The following is a 19,008-nucleotide window of genomic DNA, read 5'->3' on the forward strand; positions in this document are numbered from 1 at the left end:
ATATTTTCTACTGCTTATAAATCTTAAAAGCTTTATGTCCTCAAGGTATATAGAAAAAGGCAAAACACAGAAGGGAGAATGGTTATTTCTGTACTATAAAATATTTTTTAAATGGCCCAAAATTACATAATATTTGATCGGACATATTAGATTAATTCATTATTATGTTCAGTACTGTGGAAAACCAAAGGTAAGTGAAATACTGAATTGATTAAATTGTCAGCACTTGTTTCTTCTGTTATAACCGTTGGTTCCATATTTTTGTTCCTTAACAGCAAAAGTCTTGTTGTAACAACATTTACTTATTCCAGAAAACGTTCATGGAATTCTTTTCTGTAGTTGACTTGGCATCCTGGAGAGTATCTATTTTAAAATGTGCATTCTAGTGGACATATTTACAAATAAATTAAAGGTAGGAAATTGAACCATTCAGAAACTGAAGTACAGCACACAGCTATTTAAACAGAGGTTTGTCTTTCTGAAAATCATAGAATAAACCTAGATTATCTAAGTCTCTGATGGATCTGTCTCTATGCCATCACGCTAAGATGAGCTGTTTATTGCGAAGGAGAATCTTTTATCTTTCTGAGGGTCGGATTTCTCCTTGAGTAGGAGGCATTTTTTCATTTGTGTTGTCTTATTTTTGATGGTGACGCTTCCTGGTTTTTGGTATTGATCTAATGATAGTTTACAGTGTGGGGTATGGATAAGGCTTTTACCACCAGGTTTGAAAATCCTTCATCGCTTAGATGAAATGGAAATGTTCTTTTATGAACCAGTGCTTCCTGCGTGAGAGGCTGCGGATTTAGCGGACTGCTTATCTTCTGCTAACTATCCACAGTCTCTCTTCCTTTATTTTGCCCCTATAATTCCTTCTCTATAGAAGGAATTATATTTTCCTAGAATAAAACACAATAATAATTTAGGAACTATACTTGTTACATAGCTTTGTAGGTAATAGGTTCAAATGATTGTCATTGAAATACTTAATTAGCCTCTTTGCCTTATTAATTTAAATTTTATTCTGTTTATGGTCATTGTTGAATTTCAAATAATATTTACCTTTTCAAAAGTTGCAATTTTTTTTTTAATTAAAAAAAAATTTTTTTTAACGTTTATTTATTTTTGAGACAGAGAGAGAGCATGAACAGGGGAGGGTCAGAGAAAGAGGGAGACACAGAATCTGAAACAGGCTCCAGGCTCTGAGCTGTCAGCACAGAGCCTGACGCGGGGCTTGAACTCATCGACCGCGAGGTCGTGACCTGAGCCGAAGTCGGACGCTTAACCGACTGAGTCACCCAGGCGCCCCAAAAGTTGCATTGTTAATAATCCCCACAGAATACCCTACTTTAGAAAATTAGGTTGCAGTGTAAGGGAGCAAAAAAGACATTGGATTACAAAGCCAAGCTAACAAAACAATTATTTTCTAAAGTGACTCAGTAAATCACCTGTTACTTCATCTCTCTAGGATTCAGTTTGCTTATATAATGTGGGGGGGCAGGGGGCAGATTGGACTATCTGTCCTCCTATGATATTTCCAGGTATAAAATTTTATGTATATTTTCTATATCATAATTTTACCTTCTTTTTGATAACTTATTGATCTTTCTAAAGCAAATGACAGATGGTGACAAACCTTAATTATCATTCCTCTTTGTTTCAGTGCATGGCCTGATTTTTCTTCCTCTTCTGTCTTCTACAAGTGATATGGAGAGGAAAACAGCATTACTTTAAAACAAGCTGTGTATTCTGGGGAATAGAATGTATTACATTTAATGTAAATGTTTAATTATTTTAATGTAGAAGAAAAGGCTAAGTAAGGGCTTCTCTTTTAGTGAACCAGTAATCCATACAGTCTGGGTTACAGTTTCTCTTCTACAATACAGATGAGAGATAATCAGAAAAATGTGAAACGCTTGGAAATAAAAGTTTAATCAGCTTTTCTAAGAATGATATATTACAAGCACATTGCTTTTCTGTTTTTGTTTTTATAACCACAAGTTTGCTTAAAGGAGTATATTTGAGTGTTTGTTTGAAATCAAGTAAAATTTATTTCAGCAAATTGATAGCATGGTAAATTTTATATACTATACACATTCATGTATATGTATTTATTATGAAGAGTAGTTACTGTGCTCTTTAATATATATAAAATTATTCTTACATATAATTTACTAGTCTCTTCAATTATAGGTAATTATTTTTACAGGATATTTCAATTATAAATATTAATATTTTAAAAACACCTTTACCACACTATTTATTCATAATGAAAATAGGAATAACTTCTTTAAATATGTATTTTTAAATAGGACATTTCCAATGACTCTAGGTGCTACTACTGGTAAATGTCTTCAAGCCATCTTGCATATAGCAAAAAACCTATTCAGTAAGCAGTAGCTAGATTAGTTTGAAAAGCAAAATAGTGAAGGAAAGGGAATTATGAGAAAAAGCTCCATATCTAGAAATATTTTGGAATTGAAGCTCAGAGTAAACTTAGGGCTGATCTTTATAACTTTATCTACAAATGTAAGATAATTTTAAGTATCATAAGAATGATTATTCATGTGTCTAAGTGAATAAAACTAATAATGATTTACATTTCTAGAGCTTTTGCCATTCACTCTTAAGTTATATACATGCATATGTGTGTACATATAATTTCACTCCTTTATTGGTCACAACAAACTTATTAAGTACTCTTATTATTACTATTTCCATTTTGAAATTGAAGAAATTAAAGCATAGAGTGATTGGGTAATTTCTTAAGTTCCTATTGTAAGTGATTGGGCCAGAATTTAAACACAGGCTTCCAGGTGCCCAAGCCTATTCTCTTCACTCTGCAAAAAAGAAGAGTTTGAAATAAGGTTCAGCGAACATTTAAGCACAATTCTGTTGTTAGTACATGATAGACAGTATACCAGGCACTGGGCTAGGGTCTAGGAATACTAAAGAGATGAATGAAATATTGCCTCTGCCTTCAAAGATACCACAGTAGAAAAGGATGAATTACATATAAATATTCCATCTCAGAAAGGGCAATTATCCATTTATCAAACTGGTACAGAGGAAGCACAGAATGTGATTCACTCTCATGCAATCTTGAGAGGCTTCTTTGAAGAGGTGAGACTGAATATTAAAAATTAAATCAGTAATACCATATAGGGAAGCTCATTCCAGGTGAGAGGGCACAGCACATTGATAAAATGTTGAAATGATGAGTGCTTATTCCCCTGGGAAAGGTATGCATCCTAAAATCATATAAAAGATTTCTATAACTCTAATGGATACTCATTCTCACTGCAAGAAACAGGTCATCTCAGAACAGATCTTAGATCAAAGAAGCACTGTGCATCCGAGACTATGATTTCTGCTTAGAACTTTTAACTTTTATGAAGAAAACATCTGTAAATGTAAAATATCATCAGCTCTATTTTCTATCAGTTCTATTTTTCTATCATCAGAAAGTGTTCAGTTTACTTTATCTTAAATTATTGAATAACTGTATTTCCAGTATTATACCAGCCACAGTAGGTATTTCAAAATTAAAAGTATCATCCCCAGTGGAAGGAAATTATTCACACTCGAAATAAACATGAACCAAAGAACTAAATGAAAAAATATAAAGCAAGTGCCAAATGTAGTGAAACCCCTTGCCATTTATATATGTTACCAAAAGAAGTGGGAAGACAAATTGGTCTAAGATCTATGTCTCAAGATGAGAGCACATGCAGAATTAGTAAATAATTATTGGGTAACCATTTAATAAAATTATTATTATATCATTAACAGCTGAAGATATTTTATTAGATTAATATCATGTTTAATTATCAAAACTGCTTACATTATGGAGATGTTGCAGTTCTATTTTATAATTTTCAAACAATTAAGAGTCAGTTATCATGTACCAAGAATGTACTAAAAAATCATTTGTTTCTTTGGTAATAGTCTGTGTTTTTCTAAAAATTTTCCCCCATTCCAAATTTTACTTTTCCCTATCCAAATCCTTTCCTTCAAGATCCTGCTCAAGGCCTTGTAACTCTATAAGTTGTCCCCTTTTTCTTCAACCTTTACCAGTATCCGTTTCTGTGAATTCCTATTAGATCAAGCTCTGACTTTACTGTCAATTTGCTGCAAGCACGAAAATTTGAGGCTACTGCCATGAGCAAAGTAATAGGTATATATTTTATAAGGAAGCATATCTCACATGGATATGGATAAACAAAAATTTCCATGACTTGAAAATGATGCACACTCCCTCTGAGTAAAGAAACTCAACCTGTACCAAAAAACAAAAACAAACAAACAAACAAACAAAAACCTTTCAGTTACATTAAGCTCCTGTTTTCCTCCTCCTTTTTGTGTGCATGGAACAGGGCCTCTTCCAGGTGCCTACAGGATCCACTCATGTCTATAGGCCCTGCAAAGCCTTCTCCTCCTTTTTGGACCTGGCTGGCACATTTAGCATTATGTTTTAGGGTTTAGGCCTTTAAGAAGGATGAAAGAGTCACTACTACCTTCTGGCTGCCCTAATATTCCTGCAAGAATCCTTGTAGCAAAGAAGCAGAAAGTAATTTTGTGGAAATTATTAAAAGGCTAATAATTTTTTTGGAAAAGTGGAAGGAAAAATACTGGGAAAAAAACACAAATATATATGTCAATAAATTATCCCAGCCCATGGACACAGTTTGGCTGAAACAAAGGTGTGTGAAAAGAGTTAGTGGGAAATACATTTAGAAAAAAGGTTGGGGCCAGGTCTTTTGAAGCCCTGTAAGGGACTTTGCTCACTGCTTGATGGAGACATTTTAATCAAGAGAATAGAAGAAACAGCTGTGCCACTGGAAGCTCAAACAGAAGCCAGGTGTACAAACTCAGCGAGGAAGCAAGGAAGTCGGTGTGAGCTAATAGATCAAATGACATATAACACAGTGAGCTAGAGAAGGAGCTATGGAAAAGGAAAAGAATGAGCTCACTCAGAAAGGAATGGACTGAAAATGGCATTAAGAGAAGATAAGGTGAGATGCCCTTATTCAGGAATAACTTTTAAGGGAAGAAGCGTGTGTAGTGTGGAAGCAGGATCCAGAGGGAAAAAAAAGAGTGAGGAGTAAAGAGGAAGAAAAGCAGAGTCCCAATGGAGGAAAGAATTGTAGAGAAAGACTAGTTAATCTTACAGGACTGAAGAGGCTAGAGAATGAGAAGAGACCATTGGATTTTGGAACAGAAGGATTCTTCCTGACCTTAAGTTTGAATAGACTGGAGAGGAAGGGGTGAAGATAGAGCATGCCTCAAGTGTGGGACAGAACCCAACATGGGCTACAGCCCATCCCACTCTCCACTCATCATTCATTTCAGCTTTCTGTCTGTAACCATCATCTTATCCATGCCCACTTAATTACTCCCCATTGCATTTGTGATGGGGTTCTTGTCATGGGTGTAAGGAGCTAGAACAGCAGAGAATGTAGGTAGGAGCTCAGAAACATGGAGTTAGAGGGTCTACAACAGGATAGCATGAGGCTGCCCTCACCCCACTAAAGCCTATTCATATGTATGGGGCTGGGGCTGGAAAGATGAATAAATAAAAGTAATTATTAGGAACTTCTCTTCAGAAAGCTTAGTATTAGGAAGGGAAAACCAGTATGAACAGTTCATCTTTCATTCATTCTACCAAAATGTATAAAGTACTTTTATATAGCAGACTCTGTAATGGAGACAGTACTAAGAGTAAATAAGGGGTGCGTGATGTGTGTGTGTGTGTGTGTGTGTGTGTGTGTGCGCGCGCGCGCGTGTGCGCGCACGCACACGCATGTCTGTCTGTCTCAGAATGAGGAGATCTGAGCATTTTCCAAGGATGAGGTATGGGAAAAGCACCTCTAGATGGAGAGATTGAAAGATACAAATAACAAAGAATTTTAATTAACAGAGAAAAGTCCTAGAGAACAGAGGTTATAATTCAAGGACGCTAAAGTTATTCTTGGAGAAAAGGAAAGATGGTTCTCTCCCTGAGTTTGATAGAAAAGAGGAAATGATTGGAATACACAGGAGTATTGCAACAGGAATATGATGACTGAAGAAACCTGAGTCTGAGGCCTTTGATCTTCTCAGTGTAAATGAGGCGAGAGCAAATAGAGTGAGGAATGTCATAAGAAATGACTATGATAAAAGTACTGCTGAGCAGCATTGGAATTCCAGCTGGGTTTGGATAATGCAAAATCTCTGCAAGGTAACTTTAAAGTGCATTTACCAGGATTTGCAGGTATCTAGTTCATACTAGTTTCATTTGTTTTTCAAGACTGTCATCCCCTGCCGTGCACATCTCTGGTGTCCACACCAGGATTTCTTCTGATCTAGATCTAGATCTAGAATCTATTCTATAATCTAAAATAGATTATATATATAGAATTATATATAGGAAATTCACCTGTCCTGGGCTGCCATTTACTACTTAGTTGAACTCTTCTCAATACAAAGATTTGCCTAATTGGGGAAAATTGAAGCTCTACTCTCTCTCTTATCTGTTGATATTACTTCTTCCCAAGGCAATGAACCAATCTTTTTCTTATTCTTACTCAAAATAGGGGCCTAAAAGGCTTTTTTTTTTTTTTTTGGCAGTTTATCTCAATGAAATTAAATAATTCTTTCATTATAGTTATGGGAATGAAACATTTCAGAAGATTCATAGTAGAGTTAAAAACTGCATAGTGCTTATTATCCTACAAGATTATACAGGCAAAAATGTAAGTATTCTAAGAAGTTTTGGGTAGATGTATATATGTTTGATTTCAAAATAGCTTAATAAGAGTTAATGAATTTCCAAGGCATATCACAAATTTCTCAAGAAGAAATTATAAATGGAAACTAACAAAATTACCCTTGTTCCACTGTCAAGTAAATAATATATACTGGGGCGCCTGGGTGGCGCAGTCGGTTAAGCGTCTGACATCAGCCAGGTCATGATCTCGCGGTCCGTGAGTTCGAGCCCCGCGTCAGGCTCTGGGCTGATGGCTCAGAGCCTGGAGCCTGTTTCCGATTCTGTGTCTCCCTCTCTCTCTGCCCCTCCCCCGTTCATGCTCTGTCTCTCTCTGTCCCAAAAATAAATAAACGTTGAAAAAAAAAAATTAAAAAAAAAAAATAAAAAAAAATAATATATACTAATAAAACTCCAGTTATAACCCACTTATACCTAAAGGGATAGTTCTTGAATAATCTAATTTCCCTATGAGTTTAGGGCATTATTTTAAAATTCATGTGGTCCTTAGATAATAATCATGCCAAGAAAATATCCAAGTTATTAAATACCCTTCTGCTAATCTTTTTTCAATTTTCTTCCCAAAAGCACACAGGTGAAGAAAGTCCTAAAATAAATAATATGATTGCCAGCTTGGACTTTATACTTTATTTACCTTGGGAAAATGCATGTCTTATTTTGCCATAGGACTTATTTTATCTCCTTCCAACCAATCCAGTTTGCCAAAATATTCTCTGTATTTTAAGTCTATTGCAGCTTTGTGAATATTATCAGTCTTTTCCTTTTTATAAAAGTAAGCTGTAGCTACAGAGAAGGCTAAGGTGTTCTCTGTGAACATTTTAAGAAATGTTTTCTTGGTTCTGCTACTTAATAATGGAAGCAAAAAGTTCTTACAAAGGATAGGTGCCCCACTAAGTTTCAGAAATAGAAAGCTAATTTATCAAAATCTTGCTGAAATCCAGATTTCTTGTCTTTGCCTCATTTATTTGATTGATTTAATAGCACAAGAAAAACATTGTGAGGAACATAATGTTTCATATTCTTTGTTTCCTGAATGCAAAATCATGGTGCCAGAAATGATTCTCAAGTCTGCAAAACCATCAAATGAATGTAAGCATGGGTTCTTTTATTTACTGTTGCTGTCTGGCTTAGGAATTCACTACTGTTAATAGAGATTCAGTTCAGCTATAGTAACTCATCTTCTGAAGAGATGCCCTAATAAGGTTTAGTATTTTCAAACATATGCCAGCTGCTATGTTTTTGTTCTTTTCTTGCTCTGAACTATAAATTTTGAATTTGGCTAATATGTATATATACTTTTAGGTCAATTTGTCAGAAATATTTATTTGAGTGGAATTAATTTTTGTAATTAATTTGTGTTTAGGATTTGAAGGAGGAGAGGAAACTAACATTTCTTAAGTGCCTTCAAAGGACAATACTAAGTACTCAAATAATTATATATGGTGATAATTATTGTTAACTATACTAAGTATATTTTTAAACATGAGATCAATTTCAGACTGGATATGATAAAATATTTTGGGTAGCTCAAATATAACGAGAAGTGTGTCTGATAATTTTTACAGCAGATGACGAATTTCAATGCATCCTCATTTAACAGTGGTTTTATATAGAGATATATTGCTGATTTGTTTTTGTAATATTTTGCAGATTTTTAAGCACAGAAAAACAAAAAAGAAGATACATAAAACTCCTGCAATGCCACCACTAATTGCAAGTTCACTGTGAAAATATTAGTATATTATTAGCTAATCTTTTTTTATGCATCTGTGTTATTAATATTGATAAAACCATCAGCAATGACAGCTATTATTTATTAATTACTACATGCCATCCATTTAATTGCCTTGCATGTATTAACTTCTCTAGTCCTCAAAACACAGTCATAAAAGGTACTATTATTATTCCCATCTTACAGGTTCCGTGACTTGTCTGAGGCCACACAACTTTTAGAAGTTGAAATGCAATTTATGTCTTAACCACTTCACTATAATTCCATGCAACTCCATGTACACATAGAGATATGTTTTTATATAGCTTTTTAAAAATACTTATATATTCATAACATTTCATTTTGTCCTATAATGCTACCTCTTTTTTTTACTTTCAAAAAATATGTATTTAGGAAGACCTCTTAGGACACCATTGCAGAAGGCTTGTACCAGGCTAGATTTGGAAAAAGGTAGATGAGCATGAAAGAGATTACAGTCCTTTGTATGGAAGAGTCTGTGGGCAGTAGTGAGGAGAGGAATGTCATGGATAGGGGTGGATATTGTCATTTACTGAGAGAGTGACTCCTGGGAAAGGATATTATTTGGCACTTCATGCTGATGTTTGGACAGTCATTGGGTAGGTTTTTAAGGCAGTTGAGGATCATCAGCATATAAATGGAAATTGGGATCAATGAATTTGCTTAGGAAGGCAGTGCAGAATATAAGGAGAACAAAAGGTAAAGGCCTTTTTGAGCCTCAGTTTCTTTAGCTATAAAATGGAATAATAAATGGTACCTACCTCAGAAGACTGTTGTGAGAATTAAATGAAAATTTAGGTTAACAGTTTCTATCAAAGTACCTGGCATGTAGAAAGGGCCCAATAGTAATATTAATTAGCAATTTTAATAATTCTGAGAAACCAAATAGAAGGGCAGTAGTTAAAGAACAGATATTGGTGGCATCATTCATGAATGGTGCTGAGAGGCAAGCTAACCTGGCCAATGTTTTTATCTGCTCATTAGTTATAAAGTGATTAATGGTATACAAATTCTTAAAATCTAACTGGAGTTCTTCTAAATCACTGCCTCTCAAAGTTCTTCCTGTCAAGTCCCGCTTTGAAGATCTTGTGAAACCCATCAGCCCTGACCTCAGGAAATTGCACTTCGTCACATTATACCACATTGTGCACACACTTAAAGGGTAGTTATCCATATGTTTATCCTGTGTTAGGTATAATCTGCCAGAGAGTGATCCATCTTCTCTCTTTATCCAACCCTTCCTGTACTTTTCTATACTAGGTCAGGGGTCAGCAAATTTTGGCTCAAAGTTTGTTTCATATGGCCCATGAACTACGAATGATTTTTTTTTTTTAAATGGATGAAAATGTCACAATAATATATGGTGACACATAAAAATTATATGAAATTCAGTTTTGGTGTCTATAAACAGTTTTATTGAAATGCAGCCATGCTGGGGCGCCTGGGTGCCTCAGTCGGTTGAGTGTCTGACTCTTAATTTTGGCTAAGGTCATGGTCCAGTGGTTGTGGGATTGAACCTATGTTGGGCCCTCCAGCGCTGAGCATAGAGCCTGCTTGGGATATTTTCTCTCTCTCTCTCTCTCTCTCTCTCTCTCTCTCTCTCTCTCTCTCTGTCTGTCTCTCTCTCTCTGTCTTCCTCCCTCCCTCCCTCCCCCCCACCATTTGTCCCCTGTCCTGCTCTCTTGCTCTCTCTCTTAAAAAAAAAAAAAAAATACAGCCATACTTATTCATTTATGTGTGGTCCATGGCTGCTTTCATGCCACAAAACTTATGGCCCACAAAATCAAAAGTATTCACTATCTAGTCTTTTAAAGAGAAAGTTTCATGACCTTTACTCTAGGCCAAGAATTTACTGACTGCAATGCAGAATGCAGATGAAGTCATTAGAGAACTGTGATCATTTTTATAGTTATCTAAACATATTCTCTGCTCAGCCAGAAGTTAATTTATATTACTACTGTGACTTTCAAATCCCACACCCCTTATTCCTGCAGCATTTACATTTATACTGTTTGCCTATTGGCATCATCTCTCACTAGACAAAATGATTCTCCAGAATGAAGGCTTATCCCCCAAAGATGAGAATCTTCAGCTCTTCAACCTTGCCCTAAAACTTGATCCTTGACTTAGCTGCTCACATAAAATAGTGAAAACACTTTGTTCAACTGTGATTTTCCCAGTTGGGAACTCAGGGGTTGTATCTGTTCTTTCAGTGATGATTACTTCCCCAGAATTTAACACAATGCTGTTACTAGGCATGCAAAGATTTTCTTGAATGAATGAAACTTTTTGAAAGTTTTCTGTGTTCTCTTTCCTCAAAAGCCACTCAGTCCTCCTCAAACACCAGTCTGAGTTTTCCTCCTCTCATTACCCCCAGATTGTTCTTGTTAAGGTCACAGAAAGCCCATAGACATGAATTTGATTTGGATAAAATTTAACAACTTGTGAGGTGACAGGTATTGTGCATAGGAAACCAATGATATGTGTGTAATGGAAAAATACTGGTAAAAAATGTATATTTATATGTGACATGAATAAATGATTCTTATTTACTTTCTGTCTCTCACATATGTAACTTAATTTCTGGCAGTGCTCTAGCCAGACATGAATTCTTTGGGTTTATAAAACATAATTTAAAGCTTCTTTCTTTGCATCTTTACAGGTACAACCTGTAATGGTCCAACCCTCCACTTGGAAAGTTCTTAATCTGTCACCTTGCTTGTCAAAATCCTTGTCTCATTCAAGCCCTACCCAAATTCCAACTTTCTATCAGGGCTAAAAGTGATTCTCTGAACTCCTGCAAAACATTTTTTGGTTCTCATGTGGTGCTGTTTAAATACTTCTCTGCCCCGTATATATCTGTAAGGTTCTTATCACAAGATGAATTTCAAAGTTACTCAAGGATAAGTAACTGTGCAGCAGGTTTTTAGGGGAGTAGTGGGTGGGTCTTACATGATATAGTGCCTTTAATGCAGAAGATTCTTAATAGAAGTCTATCGGATGGGTGTGATGTTTGCTCAGTCAAAATATCATGTTCAGATGGTAATTAATTGATCATATCATGGTATTGCATTTAACGTTGTGACATGCTGTTGTTAGTGGGTAAATTTATAGTCAGTTTTTCTTTTATGTTGGGCTTTGTTATTTTTTAGGAAATCAACACAATTTTTAAAATTTTAACAAGTAAAACTGATTTTCTTCTATTATTTTTCTGCCTCCTTTTCTCTTTCTTTCCCTTTGTATATATCACTTCAGAATACCTGGACATTGATCTGGATACATTTTATTGGATAATTCCACATTTCTGCTTTTAAGTTTTAACGTTTCTATAAGCACCAGTAGATACTTAATCATTTTAAAGTTTTGACACAGTAAATGAATTGTTGTGATAGTAAGTTCTTTACCATTATGGTAAAAGTGAAAGTAACATTTTATTAGAAAATTACTAAAAGACAAAATTTGCCTTGATAATGATTGATAAAGATGTTACAGTTTTCGACACCCTCTTGCATATATCACTTGATGTAATAAGTCTATTAACCTTGTGAAAATACATAGTTAAGAAATGTGAAAATGTGTATATTTTTTGGAAATCTGTCTTTTCTTAGGGATAGAGACAAAGGATACCTGTCATAATGGATTTACCATAACTATTAGGCAAGTCAGCTAGTGAATTCTTACATGGAAAATAAGATTTCTGATATCAGGCAAATACATTGCAATACTTATTAAAATAATCATTTACAAACAAAAGAATGTGGTACACACAATGGTTAGTCATAGTTTTAGTGAGGCTTAATAGACTTCATGTTCTAGGACTATAGGAGAAATAATAGTATTCCAGATTCAAATTCAGTAACCTAGTATGTTTCTGTAAGCTGAAATAGCACCTTTTTTTCATATATATTTTTTTAGTTTTATATAATTTTTTATACTTGAAACTATAAAACTTCTGACAATCAAGTAGTAAATAATCATATTGTGTTTAGGAAAGTTTCAAATGAAAAGAATTCTAAATTATACGTAATATGTAAATAAATTTATATTTGTAAATAAACATATAGTTGCATTGAAACAATTTGGTGTTATCTAATGAAGCAGAAGTATATTAAGAAATACAAAAAATCAGTATCTTAATTTAATATTTTCATCACTCTGAATATTTTTATCACTCTGAATTTTTATCACTCTTATACTCTGAAAGTGTGAGAATCTCTAATCTACCTGAATTATAGAAACTGAAAATAGAATCAATGCCTTTAATGAGGGAAGATTCTTTTTTTTTATATAATTTAACTTTATTTTTTTATTTTTTAAAATTTACATCCAAATTAGTATATAGTGAAGCAATGATTTCAGGAGAAGGAGGATTCTTGATAGGAAAACCTATTGACTAGAAATCCACAGGAAAATAAACTCAAATGAGATATTTAATAGACTCTACATGATTTAGCCTGCTACTAAAAATGCCAATTCCTATTTACAACTTCTACCTCAGGAAATTTACCCAATTAACTAGATGTTTATAAAAAGGAGAAAGAAAAAAAATGAAAGATAGAAAAGATGTCATTTTAAGAAAGATTACATAAATTTTCAGGGGAATTCTGTGATCTTCAACAAATCATTGATAGACAACTATCTATCTATATATGTGTATATATATATATATATATATATATATATATATGAGAGAGAGAGAGAGAGAGATTGGTGTGAATATGAATAGCAAGATGAGAGTAGGAAACTTTTACCTTAAAAGTAAAAATTTACTTTCAGTTTGGTGCTTTGACTTTCTATAATGCTTAATAACAATTCTGTCTTCTCATGGAGCATTCCTTATTATCTCTTTAAATCTTTTTTGAGTAAAGATTCAAAAGCATATTTTTGTGGAGAAAATCCACTTTCATAAATGATGTAAATAATTTTGAAAATCTAATCCAAATTATATATACAGAAACATGAAAGAAAAACAGCTGATTTCAAATGTTTTAACGTAATGTATTACATGCACTGACTGGGATGAAAAAGCCTATTTTTTCCATATTTTAAATCTAAGTACAATTACTGATATTGGTTTTAATTTCCAAGGTGTAGGTGGCCTGAATTCTGGGTTCCTTGGTGAGAGTTCCTGAATCTAAGTGGCTCTGTAATAACAGGTCTGTTGCCTCCCTTCTGCTCTTGGTGCTGGATGCAGAAGCCATCTCCTCTATATCTCTGCCAGTGCTTTTAGTTCCTAGTGGGCACGTCCTAGATTCTCTGGCCTGGATAGCACAGTTTGATAATTTGGTGCACATCCTTTTACTCTGTAAATGGCTTAGTGACGTTACTCAAAGCAATGCCAGTTGTCTGTCCTTTTGTTCTGCTTTTATATTTCATAGTTTTCACTCATTGCATACCCCCTAGCTATGCCTTTTAGAATGCTGCTGTGAGTATTCTTCATGGTACACACAAATAGAAGGCATTTTCCTTGCCCTCAAACTATTTATAAGCTCAGTTTTGACTTGGTAAAAGGCAGAAGGCTGTCCTGTGTTTTTATAGAAATTTACAGTTTCCAGAGCTTTTCAGGCTTACCATTTCATGAGTGCAAAATTATGGAAACTCTTAAAAGCCTGATCATCTTAAGAAAAATTAGGAAGGCATTAGCTAAGGAAGGATTCATGAGGAACATTAGCTTTAAATGTAATATAAACATATGTTCTTTAGTCCTCAAAACTTCCATAAAATTTAATATATTCTTTTTCAACGTTTATTTATTTTTGGGACAGAGAGAGACAGAGCATGAACGGGGGAGGGGCAGAGAGAGAGGGAGACACAGAATCGGAAACAGGCTCCAGGCTCTGAGCCATCAGCCCAGAGCCCGACGCGGGGCTCGAACTCACGGACCGCGAGATCGTGACCTGGCTGAAGTCGGACGCTTAACCGACTGCGCCACCCAGGCGCCCCAATATATTCTTAATATTATTTTCCTTTCCATTCAGAAAATAATTGTGAGAATTAAATACAATTGTAAAGAGCCCAAATATTTCAAATTTTACATACATATCACCTGAATTTTAATCTTTAAAATAATCAATCTGTTTTTAGTAGTATATTGTACTAACATTTGTATTGTTCATTCTTAGTTAAGTCCTACTCCCTTCCCCAAGGTAAAAGGAAGCCATCATTTTTGTTTTAAATTTTCCCCTTATTTTCCACCATTAAATCTTTGGGTCAGTAGTGCCTAAAACCAGCAGTTGTTCCCTTACTGAACTTAAGTTCCCACCTAGCACTGGCAGTAATGTTCATGTGGTGCCAAACATTTCATTTACTCCACATTTATCAAGTGGCTATCAGTAATACGAATGGTGAATACTTATTCAGCCATATTATATGATTGGTCCTGTGTAAAGTACTTGCTATGCATTATACTATATTCACATTCAACCCTCTCAACAATTCTGTGTGGTTGCTATAGAGTTAATGACATACACTAATTTTCTTTGGATTTTCAAGGGGAAAAAAAAATAAAAGGCTGAAAGAAGTTAAGTCACTTACCCAAAGTCATACAGCAAGTAAGTGGAAGAGAGAATTTGAATCTTTGTCTGTACTCAGAGTCTTAGTCCTTGCCCCAGGCTGAATATTTGTGTCCCCCTAAAATTCATACATTGAAACCTAATGCCCAGTATGATGGTATTAGGTCCTGTGGGGCATTTGGGAGGTGACTAGGTCATGACGGTAGAGCCCTCATGAATGAGATTAGTGTCCTTCTAAAAAAGGCTCCACAGAGCTGACTACCCTTTCAACCATGTGAGGTCATGGTGAGAAGTCATCTGTCTACCAGGAAATGAGTCCTCACCAGACACCGAATCTGCTGGTTCCATGTTCTTGGACCTCCCAGCCTCCAGAACTGTGAGAAATAAATTTTTGCTCTTTATAAGACACCTAGTTTATAGTATTTTTGGTATTGCACTACATGGTCTGGGTATGTTTAAAGTGCTGTTAATTGTTAGTTAAATATATAATTATCTATAAATATCAAGAATATCCAGTGTCAGTGGTTACAATTTGTCATATTCATAGAAGTTTGTGTAACTAGAAAAATATTTAATTTGGATTTCATTTTCCTTATAAGGAGAAAACTGTAAAATGTGTCTTCAAATAATTTTATACACTAAGACTAATAAGCTAATGCACACCACTATTTTTTTTCTTCAGTGCTATGCCTTACCTATTGGTCCGATTTTACTTGTCAGGAAAGTGAAAGAGAGAGAGTAACTTGCCTGAGTTCACACTGGTAAGAAGAGAGCTGGAATTTGAACCTAGGGGTTGAGCTACAGAGTCTGTGCTGTAAGTGGAACATATCATCAAAGCTGGCCTGGGAAGTGACACTGTCATCCAGCTATCTGGCTCCAGGACCATGATACTGTACTGCAACTCCAACTGCTTGGTGGACTAGTTCCTAAAGCTGTCTTAAAATGTGCAAAGGCTCAAACACAGTAGGACTGTGTTTCTTGTTAATTTAACAAAAAACGAGTTTGTTTGGCATCTGTGGGTTCAGTAAATTCTAGTAGGCTTTTCTGTAGAGAAGAGAGTATATTAAGAAGGGATCATATCTCAAATTTCATAGTCTTCTCTCAAAGTAATAAGTCATGTTCAGAATGGTACTTGTTTTTCTCTGAACTATGTCACTGCTTTCTAAGCACTGAGGAGGTTATCAAAAGAAGGAGAGATTTCCTTGGGACAGCTGAGATAGAGATGTAAAAGAGAAGTGAAGGAAGAAGAGAGATAAAAGACTGTGGTGTACATCCATATGGGAGATTCCCTTTGGTCCATGTTGTCCAAACTGCATATAATGGGGCACCAGCAGAAGAATGGTCTCAGGGGAGAAGGTAACAGGGGAATAAGGCAAGTAACAGGCAGTTGTCTACAAGGTTCCTCTAACAGTGCTAAAGTCTAGAACATGTTGGTCGTGTTGGGGAGAAGATGGGAGAGTGCTATAAGCAAGTCATTTATATCTTGAGGACTGCTACTATATACATATAATAGAAGTAGATTCATTTGTTCTGTTCACTTAACTGATTCATTTATCCACAAAGATAAGCCTAATTATGTAATAAAGGCTGACTTTATTGGATACTTACTGTGAACCAGACTAGCACAATTCTAACACTTTAAAACAGGTACCACCCATTGTTATCACCACTTTTTAGGTAAGGAAACTGAGCTCAGAAAGATTAAATAATTTTCACAAGATCATGTAGCCAATAGGCAGTAGATTCAGTGTGCTTAACATTTATATTGTTAGCCGTGATACTGTGCCATCATCTTTAATTAACTCGATAAATTATTCGTTAAAATGAATCTACCTGTTATAATAATGACTTTAAAATGTATAGTCTCAAGTTCAGTAAAATTCTGTTTATTGTTCATTTAACAATTTGGTCAGGTGTTCATAGTTGACAGTCCTCTGTCTTCCATGCAGTGGTTTGGGCACCCAGGCTCTTTATATTTTATGCTTTTTTATTATCTGAGTCCATGTCACAGACGAATAAAAGAAGAATGGAGAAGGTACATCTGCTTCTTAAAAGCCTTGTTCTGGAAGCACCACACATCAGGAATCACATAACCATGCCTGCATGCTAGGCATGGGGACTGGGAAATATAATCCTGGCTTAACAGCTGCTTAGTGTCAATTTCATGCAATGGGCAGGAATGAGCAGCTGAGTGGTTCTTGTACACATGACTTACAATTTCTTCTGTTTTACTTAATTAAATCATTTAAGAGTTTAAGTAATGTTTTAAGTAGAATCTGAAAATACTGGTGCTTTCTTATTTTATTATTTTTTAATATAATTTATTGTCAAATTGGCTTATATACAACACCCAGTGCTCATCCCAACAAGTGCCTTCCTCAATGCCCATCACCCATTTTCCTTCTCCCCCACCCCCATATCAACCCTCAGTTTGTTCTTGGTATTTAAGAGTCTCTTACAGTTTGCCTCCCTCTCTGTTTGAAACTATTTTTCCACCTTCCCTTCCCCCATAGTCTTCTGTTAAGTTTCTCAAATACTGCATATGAGTGAAAACATATGATATCTGTCTTTCTCTGACTGACTTATTTCACTCAGCATAATACCTACTGGTTCCATCCATGTTGCTGCAAATGGCAGGATTTCATTCTTTCTCATTGCCAAGTAGTATTCCATTGTATATATAAACTACATCTTCTTTATCCATTCATCAGCTGATGGGCATTTAGGCTCTTTCCATAACTTGGCTATTGTTGAAAGTGCTGCTATAAGCATTGGGGTACATGTGCTCCTATGAATCAGCACTCCTGTATCTTATGTTATTTTAAAATTCATGCACTGCCAGTGTAATCTGTGAGCCTCTTTATCCCAGTTTCAGAGCTTGTCAAATTCCAAAACTGTCCCCATGATTGCTATTCGTTCCTCAGCTTAAAATTTTCCTGGCCTCTTCTGACTCTCGAGTCCAGATTTCCCTGTCCTATACCACATTGAATCCATTATTTTTAAAACAGTCCATGCTTTTTAAAACAAAACAATTAAAATTTGTGCATTCTCGGCATTCATGAGTCTAATAGACATCATGAAGATGATATTGGGAGTAAGTGGGGGACTAGAGGGAAGGAGGTGGTTTGAAAGTCGTTACGATCACTAGGCACACAGCATTTTGCCCTTTTTTCCCCCTCTCTCTCTCACTACTCAGTTATTTCTCCTGGATTCTGTCAATATCTGTAAATGATTAACAAGTACATTTATGTCACTCTTCAAGTTACTCTATAAATTTATTTAATCTTCAAAACAGACCTATGGGGTGGTTTATACTATCATTTTTTCTATTTGCCTGTGAATAAGGTAAAGGAGAGAGAATAAGTGGTGATTGGCAGAGGTGGGATTTAAACCCAGGCTGTTTGGGGGCGCCTGGGTGGCGCAGTCGGTTAAGCGTCCGACTTCAGCCAGGTCACGATCTCGCGATCTCGCGGGATCTCGCGATCTCGCGGTCCGTGAGTTCGAGCCCCGCGTCAGGCTCTGGGCTGATGGCTCAGAGCCTGGAGCCTGTTTCCGATTCTGTGTCTCCCTCTCTCTCTGCCCCTCCCCCGTTCATGCTCTGTCTCTCTCTGTCCCAAAAATAAATAAAAAAAAACGTTGAAAAAAAAAAAAAAATAAACCCAGGCTGTTTGGCTGCAGAGTACGTCCTCTTAGCCACTAAATTATTCTGCCTCTCAGTGGGGACTAAGGAAAATTCTGATACCAGCTCCTACAGTACAGTTCTATTTTGTTAAGTTTATTTCTGACACTAAGCTAATTTTTAATCCAACTCTTAAGTACTTGATGTAGTTAAAATAATTATAATGACTGCATAGCACTTCTTATACTTTAACAAAAAACTAAAATGTGCTATGCAATCTAGCAATTGATATTACTTAGGCTTTGTTTCTTAGATACTATATAACCCATGCTCAGTGTTAGTTTCTAAGAGGTCTGGAGTT

At 35.4% G+C, this 19,008-nt stretch overlaps 1 protein-coding gene across 50 annotated transcripts in view; it reads left to right on the forward strand.

The window, feature by feature from the left end:
• RIMS1 (regulating synaptic membrane exocytosis 1) overlaps positions 1-19,008 on the forward strand; it is a 493,071-nt gene that overhangs the window by 415,093 nt on the left and 58,970 nt on the right. The window lies entirely within an intron of this gene.

This window comes from Puma concolor, chromosome B2 (genome assembly GCF_028749965.1).
Source record: "Puma concolor isolate L17-30 chromosome B2, mPumCon1.1.hap2, whole genome shotgun sequence".
In the NCBI taxonomy this organism is placed as follows: domain Eukaryota; kingdom Metazoa; phylum Chordata; class Mammalia; order Carnivora; family Felidae; genus Puma; species Puma concolor.